The 22,540-nt window shown below is 35.9% G+C and overlaps 1 non-coding gene and 1 pseudogene across 1 annotated transcript; one reads left to right on the top strand and one right to left on the bottom strand.

The window, feature by feature from the left end:
• The window catches only part of LOC134253733 (nuclear pore complex protein Nup205-like), a 30,305-nt pseudogene extending 11,319 nt beyond the window's left edge, over positions 1-18,986 (bottom strand).
• Positions 12,979-13,052, top strand: Trnas-aga (transfer RNA serine (anticodon AGA)). The gene has a single exon. It is a non-coding gene; the product is annotated as a tRNA-Ser (tRNA).
• Positions 18,987-22,540: the final 3,554 nt, after the last annotated feature.

Here is a 22,540-nt window from a genome sequence, read left to right on the forward strand (position 1 = left end):
AGCCTGCTGTTTGGTGGACAGTTCCTGGTGGATTCTGACACCATGCCTCTAAAGCCTGCTGTTTGGTGGACAGTTCCTGATGGATTCTGACACCACGCCTCCAGAGCCTGCTGTTTGGTGGACAGTTCCTGTTGGATTCTGACACCAGGCCTCCAGAGCCTGCTGTTTGGTGGACAGTTCCTGGTGGATTCTGACACCACGCCTCCAGAGCCTGCTGTTTGGTGGACAGTTCCTGGTGGATCCTGACACCACGCCTCCAGAGCCTGCTGTTTGGTGGACAGTTCCTGGTGGATCCTGACACCATGCCTCCAGAGCCTGCTGTTTGGTGGACAGTTCCTGGTGGATTCTGACACCACGCCTCCAGAGCCTGCTGTTTGGTGGACAGTTCCTGGTGGATTCTGACACCACGCCTCCAGAGCCTGCTGTTTGGTGGACAGTTCCTGGTGAATTCTGACACCACGCCTCCAGAGCCTGCTGTTTGGTTTAAAGTTCCTGGTGGATTCTGACACCACGCCTCCAGAGCCTGCTGTTGGGTGGACAGTTCCTGGTAAATTCTGACACCACGCCTCCAAAGCCTGCTGTTGGGTGGACAGTTCCTGGTGGATTCTGACACCATGCCTCCAAAGCCTGCTGTTGGGTGGACAGTTCCTGGTGGATTCTGACACCACGCCTCCAGAGCCTGCTGTTTGGTGGACAGTTCCTGGTGGATTCTGACACCACGCCTCCAAAGCCTGCTGTTTGGTGGACAGTTCCTGGTGGATTCTGACACCATGCCTCCAGAGCCTGCTGTTTGGTGGACAGTTCCTGGCGGATTCTGTAATGTAGCACCACATGATGCAGAATATTCTCCACTTCCTGAAATATTTATGAAATTTTATTGTTTTGCTGAAATGTTGACATCTTTGGGGGCAGGTCAAATAAATTAAGAAAACATTAAAGTGACCTCATCATGGAGGAGTCAGAAATCAATGGCTAGGGAAAAAGAGACTGTGTAGCTTAAGTTTTACATCCCCTGACAAAAAGAGGATTAAGTAAGGAAGGAAGTTAAATCCTTAATAATTGGGATAATCGATCTCAACTCTAAAATTTGCCGCCTCTGAGTCACTATAATATTGATCTCACCTCTAATACTCGCGGCCTCTGAGTCACTATAATATTGCCCTGGTAGTTGTTAAGTTCGTTCATCAGTAAGCAGTGAAGTCGTTTGACATCACAATACAAAATGTCCTGTTCCGTCCGAGTCTCTACACTTTTAATGGCTTGTTCAATCATCGACAATTCAAAAATCTCCAACTTCATTGTAGGAGGATAGAGCTGTAAAAAGTCAACTTCATCCAGAAGTCCTAGCAACTTCCTGCGTACTTGGCTGCCTGAACAAGGAAAATAAAGTCTGAACAAGTTTTTATGAGCAAAAGAGGAGCAGTGTGATAATTTTTTATGTTTTTCTTTGCTTACTTCTAAATGGCCTGGCTGTCTGAGACAGATAAGATGTCTGTAGACTCTGCTCTGTAAATCTGTCATACATCAGGTCAGCTTAGTCTCCTAATGCTGGCTGTAACACTGTGAGAATCACATTTATTACTTTCTTTAGCAAATCAGACTGTTTTGATTTTTTGTAAGGCTGTTATTAAACTTGACTTTACCATTTTAACCCCCTGAATACACATGGATCAAGACATTCATTAACCTCAGCTTGTGTGACCTTTGAACTTGGCCTTACCTGTTTGACCTTCTGACCCATCATCCAGCAGGTCTTTCCTTAACCTCAGTGTGTGTGACCTTTGACGGTTCAGTGCAGTCAGTCGCAGTTCAATGGCTATCAGCTTCAGCAACCAGGACTGGGAAATCATAACAGGGCGTTCTAAAAAGACAATTACATATTAAATAATAAACAGATTTTGACTAGTTTCTACTGTAAATCACTTTTTATTCGCGAGAACTTTATTTTCGCATATTTACGCGAGACAGTGTGCTCGCCAACTCAAAGTCTCTTGTATAATAGTACCGGTATTCCTTAAGATTATAAAGAGCAATCACCACAATTCGTGAAAATTTTGTCTCGCTAATAAAGAGTCAATGACTTTCTCGCGAAAATAAGGTGTCGCGAAATTTAGTGATCTACAGTATATCAAAAACATTTCTGTCACAAAATACAAAAATTTCTTATTTATATTTGAACTTGCTATAAAACTGCCGAGTGAAAGGTAGATGCTGGAGCTGCCTGTACAGGAAGTCCATGGTTGTACGTCACTATCGTAAAGTGGGTGTCAACATCTCCTTGTTGGCAGCCAGGAGGTAGATGTGTTTGTATAGTCCAGCTCAGACAGTCATGGAGTGTCCCTCAGGCAGATGGGGCCGGAGTGTGTCCCCACCCCCCTCTCTAACAGGGACAGGACCGCATGTAGACAGGTCTTAGGGGACCCAAGGATACCTGGTTTTAGAAATTCAAATTAAATTTGTGAAATTGCAAAATTTTCATTGGTAGATCTAAGAATCTTTTGCATCCTGAAGTAAAATTTAGACAAAACTTCTTTTCTCAGCTCACCTGGATCCTGGAGCAGAGTTCTGCTAACAGACTTCCTAATGTCAAAGCCCAGCAGCAGGTGTGCCAAGTTTGGTGAAGTTTGGTCTAGAGATCTCAGTAGGACCTGAAGTAGGTACTGTCTGGTGGAGTTATGGACGTAGCCAATCTCACAGGAATCATCTGTTACAATTAAGCTAATCAGTGTTAAAGTGACATTTTAATGGTGGAGTTACTGACATGGCCAATCTCACGGGAATCATCTGTTACAATATTAAAGCTAATCATTGTTAGAGTGACATTATAATGGTATGACCAATCTCTCTGGAATCATCTGTTACAATAAAGCTAATCAGTATTAAAGTGACATTATTATGGCATTCTTTGAACTTCTCAGAAATTTAAAACATTATATCTGGTTAATGTTTACATTAATATCTGAGAGAGAAAAGTGCAATTCTTTTAGCATCAACTATATGCAGGAATATTTTTGTTTACATCTTTTACACACTATCACTCCTGGAAACAATTTGATTTGATTTTCACATTATAGATACAGTTCTGTTTATGAGATAATGTTATTTCAAATTTACCCAAGTTAAAAGATGGGAGGGGAGAGGGGGGGATTCACTGTAAATACCGTTTATTTTTTGGAAATTTTAGCGAGACGCAAATTTGGCAATTTAATTTGTTCTTAAGGACCCTCTCTACACTGCACCCTCATTTCAGGGTACTTGCGTGTAGTTAGACTGACCCACCATTTAACATAAAAAGGAATAAATTGTAATCTGCACTGTATGACAAATTTTTAAATAAATCCAAGTATTCTAAACATTATGTTAGACCAAGATAGAGTAATTGAAAACTTTATTTGCATGTATTTTCTCCATTTGAATAATCAAAAGCAATTTTTCTTCGTCATTACTTTACTGTCTTCAAAGATTTTTCCTGGATAAAGAAGGCACGCTCCCTATATTAGAAATGGATTAGTTTATTTCAAAATAATTTAATTTTGATTATATTCTAGTCTCTCATTGGTTGATTTCCAAAAAGGAACACAAGAATAAAACGTAATAACCTGGCTTGGTATGGGGACACACCCCCTTGACAACCAGCTGATTCATTTGTATCTATGCAATCCCACATTTCCAGTCCATGGAATTACATGGAAAATTCTAAATTTAATAAATGTACTTTTAACTTCAAACAGTAGCTCGCTCTTACCTCGTGTCAACAAACATCATGGCTGCTAGATCTGTTATTACGTCCCCTTGAGTTATTACGTCCCCTTGTTTCAAATCACTTCCGTTACTAGGGATGTATTATTGCGCGGCAAATTTGAACTCTTAAAAAGCAGCACAATTTTACACCCACAGCTGTTTCATTATTTGAAAATTAAATTATAAGGAATGATTGGCCAAATTATTCGATTATAACCTGGTTTGGGTCAGATTACGCTTTTTTATAAACTCACCCAAACCAGGTTATAATCGAATAATTTGGCCAAGAATTAGAGTCATTCCTAAAATAGCCTCCTTTACACTATATAATTTTCTCAAAGTTTCTCAAAGAACTGGTATTTTTTTTTTTGGCGAGATGTAATTCTAGCAATTTACAAATGTTGATTAAAGAACCTATTACAAATAATACGCAATAAATTTTTAGCGATATGTAATTTTAGCGATCTCAGCAGCCTCGCTAACAATGCCAAAATTAAATCTTCACTAAAATTTCTACTTATATGGTATACAGTATTGTTTAAACAAAATGGGAAACAAAACTATACGAGATCAATCCACATCTTCCTCAGATTTATCAGGTCAATGCCCCCTTCCTTAACATCTAACTGTTGAAACCATTCTTATCATCTTTCTCTGAACAATACACCCCCAACCTTCTCTGTGAGACCCTATAGTTTCTCCACTTCTGTACTGAGTCCCTAGATACTGTCTTCCTCTGGTATATTCTCACCCCAATTTCACTTCTCTATGTGACCCTAGTTACCCTCTTCCTCAGGTAAGTGGATTCTCTCTCTCTCTCTCTCCACACTACTGAGTACATACCCTCTCCCTCTGGTAAGATTTTATGGGGGAATTGGCATTTTTCGTAGAAATTGTATTAAGGAACATATCAAGTTGTTACCAGGTACCCAGAAAGATTTTCAATGGATAAAAATTGAAAAACAGTTTTTTAATCTTCGACAGGACATTTATCTTTGTGCATGTTATATTCCACCCTCAAATTCAACCTACTTTCAGAAGTTAAATTATGATGTTATTGATATTATTGAGAAAGATGTTCACAAGTTTAAGACTAAGGGGGAAATAATGATCTGTGGGGATATGAATGCACGCACTGCTGCATCAGATGATTTTATTGTATATGATGATGTAAGGTACCTTCCTCTGTATAAAACTTACAAGGTTGATAATGATTTTTGTAAACGTAGTAACCGTGATGTCATTTTAAATGAAAGAGGAAAAGAATTGATTGATTTTTGTATTAGTAATCAGATGAGAATTATAAATGGTAGATGCATTGGGGATTTTTTTGGTGATTACACATGTTTTAACACGCATGGTCAAAGCACAGTAGACTACCTTGTTGCAAGTGAAAACTTAGTTAAACAAATTTTATATTTCAGGGTATCTAGTTTTATTCCTACTCTTTCTGATTGTCACTGTAAAATATCATGGGAAGTTCTAGCAAAGTTTCAGGAGAGTTCAAATGTTACTAATACCAAATCCTTGCACCCTGCCCCTCAAAATTTTAAATGGAATGATGATTCTCCTATTAAATTTCAATTAGCTCTAAGTTCAGATAAGATACAAGAAAAAATCAAGTCTTTTTTAGATTCCTTTATTACAGAAGCTACATCTACTGAAATTGAGAAAAAGGCTGAAGAATTAAATGATATAATCATAACTGCTGCTAACATGTCATTAAATAGGACAAGTCATAACAGAAAGAATGTTAAAAAGCAAAAAAATAAAAAGTGGTTTGATTCAGACTTGCAAACAATGCGCTGTAGACTGATTGCACATGGAAAAATTTATAGCATGTTTCCTAAGGATCCACTTGTTAAGAATCATCACTATAAACTTTATAGAGAGTACAATAAATTAAGAAAATTTAAGCGTAAAAATTTTCAAAACTCTATTCTAAATCAACTTGAAGCACTTCAAAATAAACAACCAAAACAATATTGGAAATTAATCAATGACCTAAAGGATGATAATAAAGATAATTCTGCAGCAAACATAGATCCTGAAACATGGGTTAATCATTTTCGCAATCTCCACTCTGTGTGTGATAACTCTTTTAATTCTAGGATACAAGAGATAGATTTAATTTTGGCTGACATGGAGAATAACCCATCCTTTAATGAATTAGATTATATGATTACAAATAAAGAAATTGTTGATGCAATAGCAAATTTAAAATATGGAAAAGCCAAAGGACTTGATTTGATATCTAATTAAATGTTCAATTCAATCTTACTTACTTTCCTGTATACATAAGCTTTTTAATAACAATTTCACATATAGTATTTATCCTCAAGCTTGGAGTAATGGGTACATAGGTCCAATTTTTAAGTTTGATGATCCAAACAATCCTTTAAATTATAGGGGTATCACAATTACCAGCACTCTTGGCAAGTTATTCAACAGTGTTTTGAACTTTAGACTAGATAAATTTCTTCAAGAACATAATTTAATTCATCAATCTCAAATGGGTTTTACCAAAAATGCACGAACATCTGATCACCTGTTTGTTCTAAAATGTCTAATTGACAAATACTGTAGCACAAAAGAAGGAAGACTCTACGCATGTTTTGTTGACTTTCATAAAGCTTTTGACAGTGTTATACATACAGGATTAAAGCTAAAATTACTTAACATGAATGTTGGATCTAAATTTTATAATATCATTAGTAATATATATAAGAATAGTCAAGCATGTGTGAAAATTGGGAGATTCTTCTCAGATCCATTTCAAATAGCTATAGGCGTCCGTCAAGGGGATAATTTGAGCCCCTCCTTATTTAAAATATTTATCAATGACTTTCCTTCATATTTAGATTCATGTATTGATGAAGTATCGCTTCAGACACAAACTGTTAATTGTTTAATGTATGCAGATGACATTGTTATTTTATCCTCATCAGCTAAAGGTATACAAGCAAGACTTGCTAAACTTGAAAAGTATTGCTCTGATTGGTGTCTAAAGGTAAACATTCAAAAAACAAAAGTCATGATCTTTAATAAGGCTGGTCGTAATATTACACAAAAACTAATATTTCAAAATAATATGATAGAATGTGTGCCCAGCTACAAATATCTTGGAGTCCACCTGAGTGTATCTGGAAGCTTTCATGTAGCAAGATTAGAGCTTTATAAAAAAGCATTAAAAGCATATTATAAATTAAGAAAGGATTTTATTGATTTGAACCCTGGGATTAAAACCAGTATACATGTATTTGACTCTACCATTAAACCAATTCTTTTGTATAATGCAGAGGTGTGGGGTGCAAGTAATATAAATGCTAAAAAATTCTTAAACAATCAAAATTGAAGATTGCTTTAAAAATCTACCCTGTGAAAGAATACACCTTAAATTCTGTAAATATATTCTAGGCGTTCATAAGAAAAGCACAAATTTTGCAGTACTGTCTGAATTGGGAAGGTTCCCCCTGCATTATGATATTGCCAGGTTGTTGATTAATAGTTGGTATAGATTTGAGAATTTGTCCATAGAATTTCCTTTACTTAAAGATGCCTATGAATGTAGTAAAAAGCTTTTTGCAAATGGAAAGAACTCATGGTTTGCATTTATACAGAAATTAAGAAAATTACTGAATATTAAAGATGAAGTTATTTGTTATGGAAAATATAAATTTAAATCATTCTGTCATAAAATTTTATTAGATTATTATGTGAAGAAATGGTATACAAGTTATAAAAGTTACACCAATGGCAAATTATCCACATATGTGAAACTCAAACAAAATTGGGGTTATGAGAATTATTTATCAGTTGTTAAAAATTTTCATCACAGAAAATCTTTATGTAAATTAAGAATTTCCTGTCACAGATTACAAATTGAAGTGGGAAGATTTACCAATATTCCTCGAGAAGATCGATTATGTAATAGATGTAATTCTAACAACATAGATGATGAAACTCATTTTTTAATAACATGTAAAAAAATTTGATCATCAAAGAAAAGAAATATTTCAGTTAATTAATCATAAATTTCCACTATTTTCAGCTTTAGATGATGAACAAAAACTTTATTGGTTACTTAATACAGAAGATAAGGAAACTCTTAATTTTGTGGGCAAATTTATAAATGATAACATGTTATAGTACCATTAGTCTTTTACACATAGTCATGCATATTTGATGTATTCCTTTTAGACAGGATTATTGTTGAAATCATTTATGTCAACTGCTAATTGTATAATTGTTTTGCTATTCATTGGCTTATCTTTTCCTTATTATTGTAACAATTTCATACTTGTCTGTTATGGGCTCTAAATTAGAAATAAAATGTTCTGTTCTGTTCTGGTAAGTGAATTTTCTCTCTCTCTCTTTCTTTCTTTCTCTCTCTCTCCATGCTACAGAGTACATACCCTCTCCCTCTGGTAAGTGGATTCTATCTCTCTCTCTTTCTCTCTCTCTCTCTCCACACTACATGTACTGAGTACATACCCTTGTCGCTCTCTCTCTCCACACTACTGAGTACATACCCTTGTCTCTCTCTCTCTCTCCACACAATTTTAACACACTCTCCCTCTGGTAAGTGGATTGTTTCTCTCTCTCTCCATGCTACAGAGTACATACCCTCTCCCTCTGGTAAGTGGATTCTATCTCTCTCTCTTTCTCTCTCTCTCTCTCCACACTACATGTACTGAGTACATACCCTTGTCTCTCTCTCTCTCTCCACACTACTGAGTACATACCCTTGTCTCTCTCTCTTTCTCTCTCTCTCCACACTAATGAGTACATACCCTCTTCCTCAGGTAATTGGATTCTCTCTCTCTCTCTCTCCACACAACTGAATACATACCCTCTTCCTCAGGTAAGTGGATTGTCTTCACCAGTTGTTCTGGTTCCTCCACTTCCAGACTTATGGAACCCTAGTTACCCTCTCCCTCTGGTAAGTGAATTTTTTTTCTCTCTCTCTCTCTTTCTTTCTCTCTCTCTCCACACTACTGAGTACATACCCTTTCCCTCTGGTAAGTGGATTCTATCTCTCTCTCTCTCCACACTACTGAGTACATACCCTTCTCTCTCTCTCTCCACACAATTTTAACATACCCTCCTCCTGAGGTAAGTGGATTTGTCTTCTCCACCATTTGTTCTGGTTCCTCCACTTCCAGACTTTTCACAAATCCATGGAGCAGCTCCAGATGAGAGGTCTGGAATAATGAATTTTATGTGATACAATAATGTAAACCAAGAATTACATGGCATAAGATTTTTAAAGAACCCTAATAACAATCAAGTGTACCCATTTATCTAATTCTGGAACTAGACACAGTGTATTATGTAACATCTTTTTCATTGTCAACCAGACTTGAAATAATTCTCAGTTCAAGGAGAATTCAGAGCTTTAAAAATGTTCATCTTGATGTCTTAATCAAATTATACTGTTACCTGATTTGATGTGAACAGATTGACGAGAGCCACTTGGATGGGAGCCACACACACTCGATAGAGGATCTTCATTACTGACTGGGCGTGCTCAGGAAGAGGAATGCTGAACTGTATAAACCTACAAGATTATAAAACACCAATTGTGACCATGATCACACAATATAGGATGATAAAATTAATGTTTCCTACAACTTTCCATTTTTTATAAGACTTGAATGACTAAAAGCAATGTATAAAGCAATAAAACTTTCATATTATTCAAATAAAATAAATGTTTTGCTTGTTACTTTTGTTACTTTTATTGACCTACTTTGTGACATTAACGCGATGGGCGACTTTCCTGCTGCGTGGATTAATACTGAGGAGAAGACAATCCATGGCGGACACCATGGTGGAGGCTCCCGTCTCACGACACGCGTCCAGGAACGTCCCTGACTTCTCCAGACTCGTCTCTATCAGCTGTAAACACAGCAGACTGGCAGACTCCTGAGACTCCTGTCCTGTACAGATCAACCAATCAAATTAACTCTCTTAGCATCAGTCAATACAATCAACCAATCAAATTAACTCTCCTATTCCACTAGCATTGGCCAGTAGTATCAACCAATCAAATTACCTCACATAACATTACCTAGTCCATCCAACCAATCAAATCAACCTATTTAACATTAGCCAGTTTTATCAACCAAACAATTTTAAACATTTTACAACACATATAAAAACACCTGAATTTCTTTATTCACTATTTACCTGGTATAGCTTTGTATGTTTCAAGTTGTCGGACACTGTCATCCAGTATTTTCAACACCTGAAATAATTACCATGTAACTTCAATTCTTAAAAAAACAAAGCACATTTGTCTCCACCTCCCAGCCCAATTAAAAAAAAAATCTCAATAAAGAATCCATTTAAGCAGGAAAATATATGAATTTCACCTTGGACAGGAAGTGGGAGTCCTTCAATAGGTGTAGCATCAGGATGTACCCGGGGACTTGTTAGCGGGCACCACGCCCCCCATCTGTACCTCAACAAGCTCCTCCCCAAAGTCTCCACCCACCACCTCATTCTCCCGCAGGAGCTTACACAAGATCCTTAGACAGTCACTGGCCACCTCCCACTGTAATTAAAGCTTTACATTTACTTGAAAGAAATCAATCCTGCAGTTGTATACAAGGGATTCTTAAACAGTCACTTGCAACTCAATTACCTTTGGCAATAAATCACACATAATAACCACATTTTCATTTAATATCAATGCAAATGACAGATACAATTTTAAAACCAGAAGTCTCTGTCAAGACTGTAGCTCTACTGGTTTGTAACAAAGGATAAAACAAATTAAGACATTTCTATTTTTAGTAACAATGGCAGCACTGTTCATCGAAATAAAAACCAATGCTCTATCTTATGTATCTTAGTGTAGTCTACTTGTGTGCGAAGTTATATTAGCATCAGACCAAAACTGTAGGAGGAGTAACGTTTTGAAAAATTGTTTACAGACAGACGGACAGCTAGACGGACGACAGACACCATACTATCACATAAGCTCTTCTGGTCTGTGACCACTGCATGTAGAGCTAATAAAAAATTTATTGTTTCAATCTCTTTCTACCTTTTTTGTCTGTGTATTGTTCATTTCCAGCTGTAATTTTTTTTTACTTGATGGTAGTACAGTGTATGTATTTATCAACAAGATTGAAAAAACATTTTAAAAAATCTTATATCCAACCTTTTCTGATGGATTCTTGTAACTGCTGGCGTTAAAACTTCTCAAACATTCTTGACAAACTCGAGGTAGGGTTGAAATCCTGGGGCCCTGAGAGCAGCCCATAGGCCCGGGGGAACAGGAATGTCAGTGAGGGAGTCCAGTAAGGACAGAAAAGCTCACGTCATGGGAAATTCCTCCGCTTGGGTCTCCAACTCCTCCAGCTCCACCTATAGGGAAAAACAGACATCAAAGGTACATAACTCTTACAAGCATGAGAGACCCAATATGTAATTACAAGTTTATTGGTCTCTAAATAAATTTCTATGTGTACAGCAAGATTGGTAGTTCTGTTCTTTTTAGGCTGGAGAATTATAAAAAAGAACAGAGATTATTTATAACCTGAGAAAACAAATTAACATTTACCTCAATTCCACTCTGAGACTCAGAAACTGCTGCTCAGTACTGTGGTCAGGGTCTTTAAAACAAATTATCAAACAAATTAATCTAGTAAACCCACATACATGTACATACAGTACAATATAGGGAAAACGAGAGGAGAGGTGCATGTCAATGCAATAAATACATGTAACATCAATAAAGATATTATAGAGCAGCATTTCAGTGGTTACCTGTGAGGCCTCCAGTGTAATTGCCACAGACTGGCTGCCACGTCTGGTGTCTTAGCGAATGCTGCCAGTACCCTGAAGATCTCGGCTTTAAGGTCGAGGGGGATATACTACAGGTCACCAGACCAAATAACACCATGGCTACCTGCCACTGCTGGTTCTCACAGAACGCCAAGCGGCAGTTCTCATTCTGTAATATAAGATGTCAATTTTTTTTGGTGTTAGATTATGAGTAATCTGCGATTATGCAGATTTCGAAATTAGATTCCCCTTTTAAAAGTTTTTATTACTTCCTATATTCTTTGATTCAGGAATATTAAAATTGATATAAAGTCATTATTCAATACAACTTAAAAATAATACAGACCCATTATTATCATGCCTTAATAACAAACTACAATAATTTATGGGTTGATCAAATCAAAACCCTTGGGTATTATAGTATAATTATTTTCTTTATCTGATGATTGACAAATGTTCTCACATATTCAGACACCACACGACAAAGTGTCAGGACGACGACCAGCCCCTCTAGTTCCTGTGGGGTGATTCCCCGGGGGTGGGGACCTCGGAGTCCCATGTGAGACATGTCAGCACCGCTAGTAACCTCCCAACGCAAACTGGCATAGTACTGATTCAGTGACAGGAAAATGTGCTGCCACAAAACAGCACTAGCTGGGCCTCCTTGTGTAAAAAATATACTCATATAAGACAAGTTCAGGCAAACCTTGTTAATTTTTTAGAGCAAGAAAATTTTTTGAGATATCAATCATGGTAAAATACTTAAAGAAAAAAGGAAATGGGACTTTTAATGACTTTGATATATCCAAGGTATTCAAGATACAAAAATTTTGGTGTATATTAGGAACAGATTCATTTGGTAAATTAAAAAAGCTTCAAGACATGCATTGCTTGCTGGAATCTATCACGCTCTAAAACTTTTGAATTGTCTTTTTACATCTGTGACTTTATAATATTAAAAGGTTAGACCGTTTGACAGCACACAAAGATGCATCTGTCTTTAGAACAATTATAGATAAAACAGACCAATCAACATCTGGATGTAGGGTACGTAGAGGGAGGGGGGCATTAGGTCCCATGCCAGATGGACAAAGTATTATACTGAGTGAGTGAGCCACACCTTTATTATAAAATATACAATGACATCTGTAATATAAATCATACATGACAGTCTTAAAGTACATTTCCTACCCACGAAAACTAAAATCCCTCTTTTCTTAAACTTAATAGTAGATTATTTTTGATTTGTAGATGTTATTTTATATCTCCCTGTCTCTGTGGGGGTCTAACCTTGTACATTGTTTTGTGATGTCCGTAGTTATCCTGGGGACACCACAGTAATCTAAGACAGTCTCAGACCCATGTTGTCAGTCCTGTATAAATCTCCTATCTGAAAATACAAGCAGGACTTGATAGTGTAATGGTTAGGCCATGGATATCGGCCTGGATAGCTCAGTTGGTAGAGCACCTGACTAGAAATACAGGGGTCCCGGGTTCGATTCCCGGTCCAGCCATGCATATGCCCTGGAATTGACAGGTGAAAGACTTGCCAGAGATGAGCCTGGGTTGGGGTCTTTGGAGGGCCAAAGACCTTTAAGGAGGGAGGAATGTAATGGTTAGGGCCGTGGATATCAGCCTGGATAGCTCAGTTGGTAGATCACCTGACTAGTGATACAGGGGTCCCGGGTTCGATTCCCGGTCCAGCCATGCATTTTCTCCTTTCCTTTTACAATAGTAAGATTTTATGATATTTGAGGAATGAAGCTTATTTTTACCATGTTATATACGATATAACATAACTTGGGGCACTTAACGCCTTATAAAACGTTAGAATATTTCCTCCAAAAATGGCTTCAAATTGAGCATACTTTTAATTAAGTAACTTCAAGCTGAGTAATACATTTTTGCGACATGGGCATTTTAACTTATACAATATAAACTAAATCCTTTATCCAATCAAAAACATTTTACAACCAAAAGTAAATAATTTAACGAATGACTCTAATTCTTGGCCAAATTATCAATTATAATCTGGTTTGGGTCAGTTAATGCTATTTATAATACTCGATAATTTGGCCAAGAATTAGAGTCATTCCTAATAATTTAATTTTAAGTTAATTAAACAACTTTGGATGTAAAATTGTATTGCTAATTTACAAGTTTAAATTTACCGTGCAATAATACAACCATGGTAACGGAAGTGATATGAAGCTAGGGGAGGTAATAACTGATACATAGATCTAGCTACCATGATATGTGTTTACATGAGGTAAGATTGAGTTTGTGTTTGATTTGAAGTTAAAGATACATTTGTTCAATCCTGAATTTTCCATGGATTCTGAACTGGAAGTGAGGGGATTGCCTGGATAAGATGATTAAGCTTGTCGTCAAGGGGGTGTGATCTCATATACCAAACCAGATTATACAAAATATTTTGCATTCCTTTTCGGATATCAACTAATGAGAGGCGAGAATATAAACAAAAATAAATTATAATGATTTAACACAGCACAGATCACTATTACACAAGTAGATGATGGCTTTCAAGCTGATTTTGCATAAAAAATCTAAGATAAAATTGAAATGTTAACAATTTAATCAATTTTGAATTTAAATTTCAAAATTTTACAGAAATTGCCACATAACCTATTTCTTAAGGGAACTATTATTATACAATGCAGCAAAAGTTATCTCTCTTAATTGTCAGAGGGAAATAAGCCTCAGTTATGTTGATATAAGCAGTAAACACTAGGGACAGTTACAAACCAACCCCCCCCACCCTAGATACATTAATGTAAGCAGTAAACACTAGCGACTATTACATACCAGCCTCTGTCAGTAGGTACTGGAAGTCATAACTGGGTGACATGGGAGTTATCTCTCTTGCAAGAGGGTCAGTAAACCTTAATCATGTTGAGATAAGCAGTAAACACTAGGGGTAGCTTCACTAAATACTGGAAGCCATGATTAGGTGATGTGGGAGGTTCTAGGGAACTCTGGAATGCCGCGATTCTCGCCACTTCATCTCCTCTTGTACGCAGCTCTTTCACCTATCAATCACACAGAATAAAGTTTCTTGAACAGACTTTAAGACACTGTACATTTTTGTCACTTTCTAAAAGGTTTAGATAAATTTTCTTTCTAGTATCACTCAAGGAATATTTTTTTCAAATGCTTGTTTGACTCATTACTAAAATTAAAATTAAGTATGAATTTTGATGTTAACTTTAAATAATTACAGCAAATGAGATACCTCTTTATGGAAATCATGTATAGCTACAACAGCCAGTCACAGGAAGTGTTCCTTCAGGGCTTCGTTCAATGACAACCTCAGCTCCTAACAAATTCCATTCACTCCTATAGAAATCAATTTCATGTTAACCAAGAGTGAATAATCTTACAGATATCAATATAGTCCAAAATGAGTTTCCAGTTTATTTTCTGCTTAAAGCACTTATCATAATTATTTTGCCTGGCCATATTAAATTTATTCACAATAATTAATCTATCTTGACATACATGCACCGACATATCTCATCAACTCTAAGATTATAGATACCATGAAGAATGTATTTAATGCCCTGTTCACAGGACGAGTTGAATTCCGAAAATTAATGCGAAGTAAACTAATGCAAATCAAAATAACCTGAATTAAATTGCATTCACACGACAGCTAATGTGATTAGTAAACTAATGTGAATTAAAAAAATTCTTCCACAGTCAGACGTCAGTAAGTCTATTATGACATCATTTATGTAAATCATGTCATGTATGCAGAGCCATCCTTTGATATTTCATGTAGTGGTCACAGGTATTCAATGATTTTAGTGATTAACATAGTACTTTCCCTCAATTTTTGAACCAAATATAGCACAAATACCTATATATAACCACCAACACATGTCCTGTAACTTAATTCTGGTCTTACGCATGCATAAAAATTTAAAATTTAAATTAGCTTTGCTAAGCGTTCACATGGAGTTAATGTGAAGTAATTCATTGCGCAGTAAATTAATTCGAATTAAACTAATTTGCATTAAATTCTCCATGTGAACGCTAAGCAAAACTAATTGGCAGTAACTTTACGTTAAATTCGAATTAAACTTTCCGTGTGAACAGGGCATAATACTGTAGAATGGCAAATAATCACGATGGTTTTAATTTCCCTATGTTTGCGATTCATCATTTTTCCGCGAAAATAAACTCATCGTGAAAGCTGTCATTAGTTACTAAAAACGTTTAAATGATAAAGAAATTTTGTTACAGCGTGAAATTAAAACCATCGCAATTGGAACTTTTTGAGAAATCGTGAAATTTTAACACCGTGGAATTAAAACGATTTACAGTATTATACTGCTCCTGGGGAGCGTGGGGGTTCCCACTTTAGATTCGTTTAGTTTTCATATTTTACCTGCTGGGGTCTGGTGCTGATTGTGCTGTCTCGGGGTCACCCCCCAGGCCAGCAGCACCACGCTCTTTAGTCTGGCCGGCTTGGGTTGGTCCAGGCTCGCGTAGACATAAGATCCTGGTGTATGTCCGGTATGTAAGTCCATCATCATTGGTAGACGCTGCAGGACCTCTGCAAATGTCAAAAGTCATCAACCTTAACCTTTCTATTCATTCTTATTAGAACAACTCTTGCCATTTCAGAGCACAGAAATTGTTTACTTATATTCCAGAAAAAAGTGAAGATATAAGAGACATTTAAAAAAAAAATTAACATTATTTTTCAACTTAATTGATTACATAACATCCCTTACAACTGTGCTTTGTGAAATACACATGTATGAAGAGTAAATGATCAAATACTAACCTCCTCCACCTTCATGTTTCAACAGACTGACATCAAAACAGTACAGGAGGGCCATTAACAGACACAGACTCACGGGGTCCAGGGTGCCATCAGCACCTAGAGAGTTGTCTGCCCTTAGGTGCTGGATCAGCCTCAAGGTGTCAGCTTTCTACAGGGGCTGCTGTGTGGCTAGACAGAAGAGGCAGTCTGCTAGAATGATCTGGATCTCTCTAGCTGTATACAAGTCAGACACCTGGAAAGCATGGAAAGGACAAATACAGATTGTCAGTGATGAATGTCAATGACTTATTATAACACATACTGTGATATCCCATCATCACAAATGCTAACAGCATTGCATGAAGTTATTTCTGTTCCAGGAGCTGGGTATACAGAGATAAACACAAAGTGACAAACCTGACTCTTGTGTTTTGGTGGACCAATAGCCCTATCTCTTTCTAGTCTGCCTATTTCCTTTGTTAGGTGATCCATAGTGTTTAATTGATCTGCAAAAAAAAAATAAAAATAATTATTTGCTTCCTGATCGACGAATCGACTCATATACATTGATATTTTAAAAGTATAAATATTGGTAAAAAATCCACCCAATCGAGTCAATATACAGTCATTTAGGGTATTCCGAATCACCCCACATTTCGCGACACTCGGTAATTTACCTTATCGCTGTATCTTATACGAGACGTGCACACGTGTGACAACTAAATAGTCATTAACAACATGGTTCATGCTTAATACATACAATAAATAAAGAGATAAACTTAATGCGTTAATTAAAAAAATAATTAATGCATTCGTTAACTTGCTTACCTTCTCGAAGAAAATTTCCGTGTATAAACGTTGCAGAATATTTCTCATCGATGTCATGGCGTTGTTGGTGAATGAAACCTAGCATATAAGGTATTGATAGAACGGCAATTTTATGAGCTTTTATGAGCATTAATAATTTTTTATTACATCTCAAAAATGTGTATGTTACAACCGCATTTGTAGCCCCCTATATTTTGGGGTATTTCGAATCACGGATGTGCATAACCACAACTGAAGAAATTGCAGGCTGCATTTTGTTATATGCATGCCCGGTTTTTTCGAAAACATCGGTTTTTTTTTTTTACATGCAAGGGACATATGAAGATTGTGAAATGGAAAATCTGTGAAGAGTTAATGAGTAGCTTGACCAGTGGTTATCCTTTTGTCATAAATCTTTAAATATGGACTTGCACGCATGTGTGTACATGTACACATACATATATGTACACTGTGCACATATGCAGTGATTTATGTCATACTTAATAATTGTGATACATATATCTAAACAAGAGCTAGTTTTCATTCCTTTTCATACATTTTTATCACCATTATCATTATACATGTATGATTTTTTTTTCGTAGCCGATTCGTAGAATTATGATATTTTTAATGTTAATTCTTATGCAGCGAAAAAAAATCCCAGGTGCAAAAAAGTGACATAATTATACTTACAGGACAACAATTTACAGTCATATAATTTCTGAAACCCCTATTTTCTTTGTAATAATTGCTTTTCTGCATGATCCGCCTCTGAAAAGCTGTTTTTAGTGTGAATAAAGAGGGGGGTGCTGATAACTTTCAAATAAACAAGAACAATCAAGAAAATTTTAATTATTTTTATTCTTGGAGCTTTTTATAAACAATACTAACTAGTTCATCAATTATGATGATGTTATCTGACCGTTTTCAACCCATTTACCTGGTGATTCGAAATACCCGGAAGTGATTCGCAGTACACTAAAAAGGTGATCCAAATTATAACCCCCGTCAAGGTCGCTGTATCGAAGATAGACTTGTTCTGTAAAGTAGATCTTTATTTTTCACTAAATTGGCTTTCCTTTGATACCAAACAACCATGTGAAAATTTTTTTAATAAAAACATCTGCAGTCAAAATTTAAAAGGTGATTGATTCGGAATACCCTAAATGACTGTACTGGCCCCGGGGGTCAGTCAAAAATTTTAATACAGCTGTTAAATTACCTAGTAAAGTGTTAATGAGTCGATCTTTCTGAATCAGTTGATCTGATTCAGGATGCTGGAGCCTCAGGTCAAGGGTCAACTCCATGGTCCACATTCTCCCCTCCCTTGACTGGAGAAGGGTACGAAGGGAGTTAACCAGATTCTTCTATCCATCATAGTACAGCATCATGATTATGATAAACACTACACATACTGGTACCTAACACAAATATATGACAAGAGTCTTTAGTTCAATCTAGCACATACTGCCTAAAATTCACTTTCTAATTACTTTTAATGTCAACTTAAACTTATTTGGAAAACTAAGAAAAATAACTTATCCAACATTATAAATATTCTCTAAGATTAACCCGCGGAAAAAAAAACCTGCAATCCATTTGATCCTTATGGACTGACCTACATTGTACGTTGGAAACATTTAATGCCAAGGTTGTCCAGATGACCCCGGGGTCAGGGATTTTCCCTGGCTAATCGGGTATTCCCCCCTCGACCCCCTGTAAGGGAAGATATCCCACCCACCCTTCTTCTTTTTAAATGCCCCCAAAGCTGATATTTAAGCTTTAGGGACAACCCTGCAACTGATAACTCACCTGCCATTAAGAGTTCTACGACTGCAATTTCACTCATATCAAACAGTCACATTATCTGAAAGGGATTCCTCTTTGAACAGCTGGGAGAACGTCTGTTTGCATGCATTTGAAATCGCCCCGTGTTATTTTCGCCCTTCTTGAACTTGAGAATGATTTTGCCCCATTAAAAATAAATTTACCCAGTCATAGGCCTAGTTCCGAAATTATGAGGTGTAATTTGAATTCGCCCCCACCAAGGAGAGGGCGAAAGGGGCGAAAATAAAACGGGGCGAAAATTTCCTTGTATACAATATTGTGGAAACGTTACAAATTTTTTTAATTTTTAATAGTAAAACTTGACTTGAAAAAAAAATATCACTACATCCCAGAAGACTTGCTCAAATTCATAATATATTTATTGTAACAAGAAATTATAGTTTTTTATGATAGGCTTAAATTTGTATTTATAAGAGAAATAAATGATTAGATGATCATGTAGACCTTGATAGAATTTATTCTCTTGTACATGCATGTGACACAATATTGGCTTTTTGAATTAATGTTATTTACTTTTTTCAATTCTGGTTTGAAGAGATTTAATTAGCTGCAGAACTGTAGCTCTACGGAAAAAATATTCTGACAGACCCTGCCTACTCGGGTGTCCACATCAGAAGTACCCTGGCTACATATATACATGTACGCCCCTGTATTTCTTGGGCCAATTTCTTCCAGATTTCTTTATTATATTATAACCAAAAAAAATTGAATTCATATCAAACACCTTATTAATTGAATAAGTTTTTTAAAGAAGACTTTTAAAGAACCATTTTAAGACTGATATAATTTATCAAGTACCAAATACAGAATTTTGATTTATTTAGTAATGTATTACATGAATTTCAATGAAGATATAATTATTTAGTAGATGATTTTTTTTTCAAATGCATTTTTTTTCTTACAACCACATACAACATTGCGGATTTCAGTACTCGCAGAACCAGCGCTTTATGGTGTTTTCTAGCTATATACATGTAATGTTGTAAATTTTAATTTACCGGGTGGCAGTAAAAACAATATTAACAACATGTAAATTTTGTATTTAAACCCGGTAAATGCCACCAGGTAAATTCAACATGACATGCATAAAAAGCAGGGGCGGATCTAGCGATTTTTGAAAGGGGGTCCAGGGTTATGCCCCTCCCCCCACCCCCCGCCCCCATACATATTCTCAAGCAAAGATTTACAGACGTGTATGGAAAGATCTAAGGTTGTGGTAAATACTATCTTTGTTTAATGTCCGTTAAAAAAAAGCGTACCCCATTCCAAACAAAACAAAAAAACAACAACAAAAAAAAAAAAAAAAAAATCAAAAACTAAGGAAGTCTTAAAATTGAATGGATTCGTATCACTTCCGAAGATTATAAAGAATTTTCTTTTAAAATTTGAAAAAAAAATTCGGGGTGGGGTGTGGGTGGGCTTTAAAACAAAGAGTTACAAGTTAGTTCGTTCAATTGATCAAGATATGATAAAACGATACAGCCAACACCGCCAAAGATCGCGGATTCTAATATCAAATTATACCTCGCGTGTTACATATCATATACAAGATATATAAAAATAAGCACTAGAATATTTTCTACCATTTTCTCATAAAAATTATAATAGGGAGGTGATTGGAGGAAACTATTACTAAATGTGTGTGAATATATCAATTCAATAAATAAATAAGACGTATTAACATATAATCTCGGTAATTGTTTTGTCCTCTCTCTCTCCATTTGGCAAAAAAGAGGGGGGGTTCCAACCCCTCTGGATCCGCCAATGAACATCTATCGAACTATTGTTTTTCATTTGACAGTCAAAGCAGTGGCGGAGGTGGCGGTGATAAGTTACAACAGATGTGTAAGTTTTTTCTTTACTTCTTTTATTTATTTATTTAATTATCTATTTATTAAGGTCTTCCGTTTCCAACGGAAGACCTTCTACTGATTCTGTTGGTCAAGATTCTTATTCTTTTTTTTTCTTCTGCTTCCTAGACCGCAACTTTGAGGCCTCATATCTCACTCATTTCTCAATAGATTTTGCTCAAATTTTCAGACATTATAGATGGTAATAAACTCTATCAGAATAATGTCTAACATTTTAAAAATTTACTTCCGCTTATGAGTTATTTCCCTTTATAAGAAAAATTGTAGGCTTTCGTTTCCGGATAAAGGCTCAGAGACCACAAAAGCTGGAGCAGAAATTATACTGGATTTGGATAACAGAAGGATTGAAGTTGTACACATCGGTTTTTGTTTTTCGATTTCTGTATCTAAAATGGCGCTTTTTAGGGGTCAAAAATTAGAACGCCTAAAAGAGTGAAAATTTACACATATTTTCCTTTTCTTCTTGAAAACGAAAAATATTTTGTTAAGACATATTGAATAAAAGTTGTGCATTATTTCAAGAGCTTTCATTTGATATCATTAAAAGGGGGCTGGCCCCTAGAGTTAGGGATCTAGTGCCCTTTAAAGTTTTTGCTATATATCTCAAAAATGATTAATATTTCCAATGACGTTGGATAATAAAGTTGTGCTTCAACATCTTACTGATCTTATGAAATTGTTATTTTGATCTAGTCTTGTTTAAAATGAGCTAGATACATGACCTATATATGTACAGGTAATTCTTTTCACCAAGCTCGTAAACGAGACATTCTCATGCGTGTATATAAAACAAACTACCTTGAAATAAAAATCATGGCTACATTGGATGCTAATATTCTTTAGAATAAAGTGTTTGAAGTGTTTTGTGCTTTTTTCCCTAATTGTCATGCTTATTTACTAAGCATGCTAAGCGCAAGCCTTTACATTCTCCTTGTTTGTTTACAATTATATAACGTGGCTTCCTCGATAACGTGGGGCAAAGTCGGTCATCGGGAATCAATCGGCGGGTAATCCAGCGACCCACAGTTATACACAAATAAAAACACAGAATGGTTAAATTCATTTTTTTTACCTTAATACCATCTCTGTCCAATGAAAATATTATTTTGTTCGAGTCTTACGTATTATAGGAAAGAAAGCTAGACAGTTCTCATCTTGCTATTGAAGGAAAACTCTTAAGTCTGTATTCGTAGAATTGCAGTAAATCTGCCGTATAAGTAATAAATATTTTACAACGCTGTATCATATGTCTTTTTTTTTTTAATTAGGTTCTAAACGTGTTCTTTGGTTCCCGTTCAGAGTATTTAATCATTTTCATTTTATTAATCAAGATCTTTCCAAGAGAAAGAGTTGTAGAAAAAGCACGAGCTAGTATCTTTTCTTCGTTTAAATTTGAACACAAACAATATGAACGAAAACGATAAACGCCCGGATCTCATAAACAGAACTTTTAAAGAGTCAAATAATACAAAAATTATTTACCATGTTTACCGCGCGATTCTCACATTCACCTGGAATCCAGATTTTAAGCGTGTGTACCATTGCATAATCTTACGATTACACGTGTCCAAGAAAATCTAAAGCGACACACCGCGGCGAACCATTGACCCCGTAGTCATAGACAAAATAATTGGTGTATTAAAATCATTTTAAAATTAATAGAAAATTATATTATTGTCGGATA

This window comes from Saccostrea cucullata, unplaced genomic scaffold (assembly GCF_032062105.1).
Source record: "Saccostrea cucullata isolate Sc308-1 unplaced genomic scaffold, CSIRO_AGI_Scuc_v1 ctg1459, whole genome shotgun sequence".
NCBI classification, from domain to species: domain Eukaryota; kingdom Metazoa; phylum Mollusca; class Bivalvia; order Ostreida; family Ostreidae; genus Saccostrea; species Saccostrea cuccullata.